Source organism: Canis lupus, chromosome 19, assembly GCF_011100685.1.
Source record: "Canis lupus familiaris isolate Mischka breed German Shepherd chromosome 19, alternate assembly UU_Cfam_GSD_1.0, whole genome shotgun sequence".
Classification (NCBI taxonomy): Eukaryota; Metazoa; Chordata; class Mammalia; order Carnivora; family Canidae; genus Canis; species Canis lupus.
In genome coordinates, this window is record NC_049240.1 from 49,962,084 (window position 1) to 49,972,986 (window position 10,903).

Below are 10,903 nucleotides of genomic sequence, written 5' to 3' on the forward strand. Positions count from 1 at the left end.
TTTAGCCATAGATTATGGGGGGGGCAAAATTGGTGGTTAAAAGATACAAACTTCCAGTTATAAAATAAATAGGCCATGAGGATATAACGAACAGTATGGTAACTATGTTTAATAATACCATATTGTAGGGACGCCTGGGTGGCTCAGTGGTTGAGTGTCTGCCTTCAGCTCAGGACATGATCCTGGAGTCTCGGGACCAAGTCCCACATCGGGCTCCCTGCATGGAGTCTTCTTCTCCCTCTGCCTGTGTCTCTGCCTCTCTCTCTCTCTGTCTCTCATGAATAAATAAATAAAATCTTTAAAAACAATAATAATACTATATTGTATATTTGAAAGTTGCTAAAAGAGTAGATTTTAAAGTTCTCATTGAAAAAATATAACTACGTAGGATGATGGATGTTAACTAATCTTAATATGGCAATCATTTCATAAAATGTACATATATTGAACTCTTATGTTGCAACACCTTAAATTAATGTTATATGTTAGTGATATCTCAAAAAACTAAAAATTACCCACTCGTTATTAATTTTTCTAGTTTTGATATTAATATACTCAATTTTTCTTTGCAGAATTACCCATTGATAACTGAGGACTATTTTCAATTTCAAATATATATAAATATATATATGAATATACATTACTTGATTTACTTTTGGATGTGCATTTGATTCATCATTAGTACGTTTGACAGAGTAAGGACAGAAAAAAAGAGAGATAAAAACAATCTGAAAATTACCAATGACAGGCAGCATTTGTAATTTTTTTTTTTAAGCGGGCTCCACACCCAGCATGGGGCCCAATGAGGGGCTTGAACTCGCAACCCTAGGATTGAGACCTGAACCGAGATCAGGAGTTGGAGGCTCAACCAACTGAGCCATCCAGGCACTCGGCAATGTTTTTTTAAAGAAAAGCAATTGCATTTGCAAGCTAATTCCATCAACTAGCAGAAAATATGCAAGTTTATCAGATTATACAAATGATGTGACTTGTCTCATTATATTTTTTTAAAGATTAATTAGTTTATTTCAGAGAAAGTGTAGAGTGGGGAGAGACAGTGGGAGTGAGAGAAAAACCCAAGCTGACTCACAACCCTCAGCCTAAACAAGAATCCAACACTTAATTGACTATACCACCAAGGTGCCCCATCTTATTTTCTAAGGAGTGTGTGTGTGTGTGTGTGAGAGAGAGAGAGAGAGAGAGAGAAGGGTGGGAGGAGTTGAGAGGGGATACGGTGTTGACATTAATGGAACTTCCAGTCAGTCATGGAGATATAAAATAGGCTCCAGTTTCCTATAATTGAAGAAGGTGGGGTTGGGAAAGTTGTGCTACTAAGTCATGAACACAGCATTACCCATCGCAAAGAAGCTTGAAAAAGGAATGCAGCTTCATTCATCTCTATCAACACTTTTTATTATTAAAGATACTGAAGAACTCACAAATGTATTTATTTTAGAAAGATAGATCTCGAGAACAATTTCATCCCTATATGTAGACAATATTTTCATTCTAGTTTCTAGTATCTCTGAATATGGGACCAGTGAGGCTGGGTTGGGAAAGACAGGTGGGGGCTATGTGACTAGGCTCATGCAGGGGCTAAATAACCAGGTTCATAGAAATCCCAGATGTGGAGAAAATGTTATAGATAATATATTAACCAGAGGGAAGGGAACATAACAAATCCACCTTGTTTGTTCTAAATATAGATGAGATATTTTCATAGCATTTACAAATCTACCTTGTTTGTCTTAAATGGTATAGACAAGATATTTACCAAGTTTCCTGGTTAGTTTTCTATAAAAGACCAACCATACAAGCCCTCAGTGGCAACCCATGCGTGACCCTCTCCTGCTAGAGAGCCTTCCTTTTCGGTTCTCACTTTCACTAATAAAACTTTCACTTCACCCTTTTGTGATCACAAGATTCATTCTTCGACTCTGTGAGACAAGAACCCTGCAACCCTGAAACATCTGCAAGAGGCTGCCTTGGGATGTAGAGTGTTCCCTAGGTATGCCAGAAGGTTAGGGTCAGATGGATTGTGTTTATTCATTTAAGGAGATGGCAATAAGCACTAAGAGATATATTTAAATTGATCTGCTTCACATTTTGAGTTTTTGTTTTTTTTAATCCTGTGTCTACAAGGGTAAGGATGAAAATACATCTATTTACCAGAGATTTTAAAATTTATTTTTAAGGATTTTTGTGATATATTTATACTAAAAAAAAAACAATGTGTTATCACCTTCATAGATTATTTATTACTACGTAAAGCAAAAGGTACTTTTATAATTGAGAAATCTGGCAGATACTCCCTTACTTGACCATTTAATCTCCCCAAAAATGGGACAAAATGGGATTTCTTCCCCTGACTGATAAACTGAGAAGGATACCTCATCTAAGTAGTAAGCCTATCAAAATTGTTTAATTAGAATCTAATCATGAAGAAACAAGACAAATCCATATTGAAAGATACCAGGTCTGGAGTCTTAAAATATGAATGTAACTAATTTAGAAAACGCTGGGGATTAGTAAAGGCAATGTATGATTCTCAATTGCATCTTGGAATAAAAACAAAACAAAGAGTTTGAAAATACAAAGAACCAACAAAAACTATTACAAAGGACATTATTATACACTGGGGGAAACTGACTGTGGGATGCATCTTAGATAACATCCTTCAATCAATAATAAATTTCCTCTTTTAATACAGATGGTGATGTAGAATAATATTCTCGTTCTGAGGAGATGTGTGCTAAAGTCCTTTGGCGATGACCTGATAAAGTGAAAGGAAGAGGCACATAGCAAAATGTTAACACCTGAAGAATTCTGGTGAAGAGTTTATATATATGTTCATTATACCATTCTTTCAACTTTCCTGTGGGTTCGAAATTTGTTGCGTACTAGCTTGGGAAAATAAAATAATTAAAAACCCATTATGTTTTGGGTACATAGTTGTTTTTAAAGAAAAATCAGTGCCAGGTGATATGCAGTTTTATGCAGTTTTACATACATTGTTTACCTTCAAAACAAACCTGAAAGTTAGGTGCTCCTTTATAGATGAAGAAATAGAAGCTCAAGGGAAGCCAAAACTAACAAAGTTAGTTCTCCATTTCCAGACTCCGATGCCATAGGTGTATATGCTTTTCAGAAGGAAGGCTTACCAGTTGGCAATGATCCTCACAAGCACTTCCTCAACCTCTCCCCACACCCAGCTTAGAGAAATTCTTACTCAAGAATTGTACTTCTAAAAAAAGAGAATGACGGTCCTCAGAGGAAGAAAATCTGGTCTCATATCTATGTCTTTTCCTTATTCCTAGTTCATCACTTTTACCATTAAAAAAAAAAAAAGCATACCTCAAGTCCTTTTATATAAACAATAAATATCTTTCAACATCTGACTCAGTGCCTCCCAGAATCCTTGAGAGCATTTTTCCTTAAGTCTTCAACTTCAAGTTTCCTAGTGAGTTTATCTACTGAAATATCAAACAACTCTTTTTCCAGCTTAAACTTCTTTGCGGCCTAATTGATTTCTCGGATGCAGCTAACATCCATGTAACCTCTTATGTCCACCCTGCGGTTATTATTGGGTTATTCATATTGGCCTTCCCTAGGGGGCTGCTCCACCGCTGCTCACATTAGACCCCACCATTCTCTTTCCCAAGGATTTGCTGTAGAGCCACGGGCACTGCAGAAGTCAGCACTGTGCAGCCTGCTGGCAGGATGCCTTGTTGCTGCTTTTTTTTTCTCACCATTTTGTAAATTCTACTATAAAAAACTGATATATGTACAATCATCTTTTTTTTTTTTTTTTTACTATTTTCAGCATGATGGCATTATTTGTGTATCTGTGTTTCTTTCTTTTGCTTTTTCTTTTAGGACTTATTTTGTAATCAGTTTCTGAAATACAAAACAGAACACAAGTAGTTTTCTAAATTTACTTCCCCCCCCTTTTTTTTTAAATTGAGGAATCAGTTTGAACCTGACATAATTTTAGAATTCAAGAATATCTACATTTATCTGAAGATCAGGTTCAGTGGGTTCATTATAAGTCAATGTGGATGGACTGTTTGATGTGTGAGTATGAGGACAGGGAACACCTTAAAGGTAAAGAGAGTAGAGCTAGCTCAAGAGCAATGGCTGTGTCCTCTGAGAGTGACTCAGATACAGAAATAATATGGCTCACCCCTTTCCCCCCTATAGGCCATCTCCTGGGAATTCAGGCCTGACTCTTGAGAGAAGGGTAGAGTAAATGAATAAGACTCACTTCTCTAGATTTCCATGAACATCTAGAGTGCTGTCTTAGCACTGGTGGAAGTGCTAATGGCTGAAGCAAAGTTGACAATGGCAAATGAGAGAGATGTAGATGATGACAGTTCACAGTATCCCTGCCTGGTAGCAGCTCTTCTGAAGATGGCATCATCTCTTCAGGACAAAAAAAAAAAAAATGCATGCTTTGACCAAAGTATGCGTGAGTTGGGCCTTTGGCAATAGCAGTCTTCATTTAATTTCCATGAGCTTAAGCAGAAGCAGTGGTAACACAGACAGATATTGGTGTGATCCCTTTAGTTACTAGCAGTTAATGGAAGCATTGTCACACTGGGCCAGTAGAGGAAAAAAAGAAAAAAAAAATACATTCTGTATACTGGCAGAAAGAGCAGTTCCTAGAGTAATGCACAAGGTCCCTGTGGACATCCCAACAATTAATTTGAGACAACTGGAACTTCCAGAGTCCATATATGCCCCCATAAGGGCTCCAGGGGCCATCTGACAGAGAAATAGTATGATTGACTTCAACTCTTATCCTATTATTACCTCAAGTTGAGGTACCAACAGGTGTAAATGCTAATCTGTCTTTTACCAGAAAAGGAAAAAGCAGAAACATATTTTCATGGATGCCTGACAATTAGATGGTAATTTCTTCTCAACTAATACCTAGAATCACACCTTCCTGTGGAGAAATTCTTACAAATAGCACGAAATGAAACTGGATGAAATCCAACAACTGAGATCCTGGAGATTTGGGGATAAAAGAAGACAATAGAGAACACGACAGGGACAAAATTTACTGTGAACTGATGAATCTGGTTTCAGATACACCAAGTGTAATGGCACCATGCTATGTATTAGTGTATTACATAATTAGGCAAATGAGGTAGAGACCTATGAGGTGGTAGGTGCTACTTGAAAAGAAGGAAAGAGGTATTCCCAGTGTCTACAGCTAGGAAAAGATGACATGTTACTGAACTAATAATGATACATATTAGCTCCATCCCATAGGTAATAACATCTCCCCAGGCATCAGTTCACATCAAGGGCTTCCTAGTGACGCAATGACCAGGTGTCTGCCATCAAAACCCCAAAAGACCACCAGAAACACCTGCTGGTGAAGCAAAGAGTAGATGAGTAAATGGAAACGGATGCTACCTTGACACAGGAGAATAGTATCTGTAATGTTTTTGTGCACAGTCTTGAATGATTCTAGGGTATACCTGGAAGATAGGGCATAAATGGGATGAACAGGGTTTATGACATGAGAGCTTTGGATTACAGGCACTGAGACTTGGGTACTGGTGAGCAAGCTGTCAATCTTGAGAGATAAACTGCTTAGCTGGTTCACATTACAGGTTTCCTCCTCTATTTGAAAGTAGACAGTTTCTGTGAAACCCTACATGGCAAAAATTCCATAAAATGAAGAGTATTCCCTCCACTTTCTGAAATTTGCCTCACACCACTTCACTTTTATGAAAGACCTACATTAGTGCCTGTTTTTGTTAACTGAAAAAAATCTGAAGAGGATTTTCACTTTTACCAAAAAAGCCATTTACTATACTAATGTAAGTTCCTATATAAGAACATAATGTATTTCCCCCATTTATTCGGCTTTCCTTTCTAAATCTAAGGCTATTTAGTCATTCTTTAAAGCAAGAAATTGCACATTTGTTTTCATTTTTATTTTATACATTTAGCTTTTCTACAGATTTCAGGAGGGTTTTTTGGGGTTTTGCTATTTCTTTGTATATGAATTCACTTTTCTCTTTAGTATTTTCTAATGTACATTCTTGATGTTTAGGAAAGCTATTAATTTTAACTTTGATCTTGTATCAGATATCTTCTTGAATTACTGTATTACCCAGAAATAATAATGGTGTCATTTTCCTTTATCACTTTCTTATCCTAATTTGTCTTCTTGATGTTGAACTTCCGAAACAACGCTCAAGAGTAGGAGGAACAAGGGACTTACTAACATCTAAATTATTCACTATCTTTATCTCTTCCCTATTTTCTCTCTTCCCATAATGTAAGAACCTCATTAACCTATTTTCCTTTGGCTTCCTCCACTTGCTACGACCTATGCTTAATTCAAAGAGTTTTACTTTCAGAAAATTCATCGTTTTATCATTAGGCACCAAAAAAACATTAGTTTTAATTATGTATTTGTTCATTTCTGTTTTTCCCCTCAACCTTCTTTCTTGTGCTCTTTATACTTTTTAATTATTCTTTTTATTATTTTGTCCTATTACCACCTTTAGACTTTCTTTCAGGTCCAGCCTCATGCTATGAAATTATCTGAGTCTCCACATATCTGGAAATGTCTGTTTTACTGTGCCATTTAATGTTAGTTTGACTCCATATGAGATCCTAAGTTTAAAATCATTTTCTCTCAAGACTTGGACAACATTGCCATTGAGAATTACTCTCATTTATACAGATTTAATCTCATTTATGCTTATTTCCCCATATAAGATCTAAAGCAATAGTGTGTATATCTGCATATTTCTTTGAGAATTTCTTTTTTTTTTTTACTTTATTTTCTTTGCCATCCCCACCCTGTCTTTTTTTCAACAGTAGACATTAACAGAAGAACCATATGAGACTTCTCAGAAACATAAAGGACAGTTACATCAAAGCAAATGTTGAGTTCTGGATGTCAGGTGTGCAGGAATGAATTAAGTCGGTAAGAAGTGCTGCCTTACTTGAGTGAAGGTATGAGAAGAGAGAGTGTCAAATGCTGAGTCTTGGGACAATCCCCACAGCTGGGGAGAAAAGAGCTTTTCCTTAGTATGTGTGTTAATAGCTGAAAATCTTTTCCTCCTCTATATCCATGTTTGCCAGACCAGGTGAAAAATCCTCTGTAACTAGAGGTACATTGTGTTTGTTTATACAGCAGTGCATTTTCTTTTTTTTTTTTTTTAAAGTTTTATTTATTTATTCATAAGAGACAGAGAGAGAGAGAGGCAGAGATACAGGCAGAGGGAGAAGCAGGCTCCATGCAGGGAGCGTGACGTGGGACTCCATCCTGGGACCCCAGGATCACGACCTGAAAGGGGCGCTAAACCGCTGAGCCACCCAGGCCACCCCGGCAGTATGTTTTCTCTGAAGCACTTGCTTTTTTTTTTTTTTTTTTTTTTTTTTTATTTATTTATGATAGTCACAGAGAGAGAGAGAGGCAGAGACATAGGCAGAGGGAGAAGCAGGCTCCATGCACCGGGAGCCTGATGTGGGATTCGATCCCGGGTCTCCAGGATCACATCCTGGGCCAAAGGCAGGCGCCAAACCGCTGCGCCACCCAGGGATCCCTGAAGCACTTGCTTTATTGATAGTTCTGAGAAGCACTATTGAAGCTTTCAATCTCAACTTCAACAATTTATTTAATAATACAAAAGTTTATTTTCCTAGGACACTACAAATGCTTTTGCACATATGGCTGATAAAGTGGTTTATGTTTTAAATATTTCCCTTGAAATATTAGAGGTATATGTCAGTTTACAGATATGGAAAGTTACTTTTGAATTTAAACATGGTCATATACTTTGTATTTGTCCATTTTTGTAATTCGCATTGTTTCTGCAATAATTACAATATATGCGGACTATCAAAACAATGCAAAATTGATCTAAAGAAGAAGAAAATAAAAATCCAGAAATAGACACTACAGTATTGTGGTGCATATATTTCCCACCCTTTCCATAAGTCTAATTGTAGTAAGTCTTGAAGAAAGGAAGCTTATCTAATGGCTCAAGACTGCATTTGAAATCCTCTTTTTCTTTGTGTTCTGCTTCCATTCCTAAATATTATTTTAGTTTTAGTTTAACGAGTCTTAGAATATACTTTATATAAAGAAAAGGGACTTTCAATCTAATACTCTGAATCCAATTTACCCAAGGAAACTCAAGTGCACTTCTTTTCCAGACACTTCTTTGCTTGGATGCCCTAGATGTGGCAGTGACAGTTTCTCTATATCCTTGCTTCTTACGGCATGGCGTGATGATAGGTAGCATCGAAGTCACCTGAGGTCTTGTTAAAACTGTTGAATCCGGGCCCCACTGCAGAGTGTCAGAATTAGGATCTGCCCTTCAACGGTAACCCAAGGCGATTTTTATATGCATGGAGTTCTGAGGAGCTGTTTGTTATTCAGCAACAGCATGTGTCAGGCTTTCCCGTCTCATGGTTCTAGCTCCCCCAAGCTCTGGAAACACCAGTCTCTGCCCTGTCACTTCCAGAGGAGCAATAGCAATGGCTTCTCACTCTCATTTCTCCCTGGGTTCCTGTTCCCCCATTCTTTGTGGATTTCTTTAACCCTCCTCATACCTCCATCCATATCTCCTCCGATAATCTCCTTAAAACCTCTGTCCTGGATACCTTAAATTTCCTTCCAAGAATCTGATGGATCACTTTGTGATCAATGGCAATGTGGATAGATGAGATTGTTCCCTTTGTTTCATTCTTTCTGGGGCCTTTATATTTTGAATTCATAAAATTCCACTTTATCCATTCTCCCATACTTAGTCTCTCACAACTGGTTAAGTTATTCTAACTGTAATATGGCTTGATGGATTTCTCTCCTCATCTCAGTCACTTTCAAGTCACCACAGAATTATGCCATATGGACTGAAATTGTAGTACAGTGTAGAGATTCCTTTTCAGAGACTCTTCTGGCAGCTATGTTACAATTTAACATGTGTACGTTTTTGTTTTGATAAAATATCTTACTTGATCCTCATAATAAACTCATGTTATAAGTACTCTTGAGGATGAGAAAACTCAGAGGGGAGGTTACATGACTTTCCCAAGGTCACACAGTTGGTAGCTAGCAAGACTTTCTGATTTCAGAGGCCATTCTCTTAATAGCAATTGCATATTGCCAGCCTACACATGTGTCTGCTACCTCCAGGGAAATGTTTTCAGATGAGGTCTGCTAATTTCTGAGCAAAGGCATTATTGTTCATCTTTGAAAATACATGAAATTCTTAATCATTCGAATAGTTTGCACTATAATCAAACACTCACCAACTTTATGTTCAAATCCAGACATTCATCCTGCTAGAGGTTCATTTCCCTTTTCAGTGGACATACACTCTGCTAAGGACACTAACGGCCATCCTGGATAGCCATAAATGTGGCTGTATCAATCCTACTTTGCTTCCCCAGGAAACAAATCCTCAGCATTTCTTTGGGGGTGTGGGGGCATTGTAGAATATCAGGGTAACCTCCTAACTCATTCACTCATCCTGGTCTTTCCATCCCTCTGACTGCAGTTTCCTGCTAGAGCACCAACTCTTCTAGGTGCTCACAAGATGTTTACCTTTGTAGAATCCTAGCAGTCTCATGTCTCCTGAGGTAGAGCTAAATCACAGGTATTTAGTTTTGTTTTGTTGATTGGCAAGACGGGGGTGGGGGAGTGGGCGGTGGTGGTGGTTGAAGGAGTACTGTTTAGTCAGGATCCCAGATTAGTGAGAATCAGTGCTGTATTTCTGGAGTTTGCTGTCATTAAAATATTATGTTCAACCATCAACCCCAATGCAGGGGGCTATAATTATACACCACCAATGACATCATCTAAGAAGACATCCTGAATCCACCCCAGTTTAGAGCAGATGCTTTGTATTTTTTCACATTTTGATATAAAACATTTGAATTCCTTTTGAGTGTGAGACACTGCTAAGTGCTTTCATATGGATTTCCATAGTTAAACCTAATCACAACTTGTGAAATAGATATTATTTTTATTCTTTTCATCTCACAAAGGTGGAAATTGAGGGTTTTTAATGCATGAGTACAGAGCCTATGTTATTCGCAAAGAAGTCAAAAGTTAGACAATGCAGTGATGTAGACAAGCAGGAATTCACATATATTCCTATTGAGTATTAAATGCACAGCCAATATAGAGAACTATTTAGTAATATTCAGGGAAGTTGAAGATGTACCTACCCTATTATCTGACAATTTCACTACTGTTCATATATTCAGAGAAACTCTCTGACATCAGAATCCTAGAGGTACTTTTATGACACCTTATTTAGAGTTTGACACTTGCAAAACTTTAACATATATTGCTTATTCCTATGTATATGTATGGATATATATATATATATATATATATATATAGTAAAATATTAAAACATTGAATATGGGATGATGTTGAACTCTGAGAAGAAAGGGAGGGGAATGAATAAATAAGAGGTATATTATTGGATCTCAACCTTATTATTAGAATTAAGTGTTGGGTACTCATGTTCCAATAAGTTAGTTTATATTCTCTCCTCTAACTTTAATACAAAAAAAAGGGATCCCTGGGTGGCGCAGCGGTTTGGCGCCTACCTTTGGCCCAGGGCGCGATCCTGGAGACTCGGGATCGAATCCCACGTTGGGCTCCCGGTGCATGGAGCCCGCTTCTCCCTCTGCCTGTGTCTCTGCCTCTCTCTCTCTCTCTCTCTCTCTGTGACTATCATGAATAAATAAATAAAATCTTAAAAAAAAATACAAAAAAAGAGAAGTTGTACAAAGTGTGTGTATATATATATATATATATATATATATATACACCATTAAAAAGATGCAATGAAAAAAAAAAAGATGCAATGACACAGACACAGATTGGAAAACTCTGAAGACCAGTGTATTA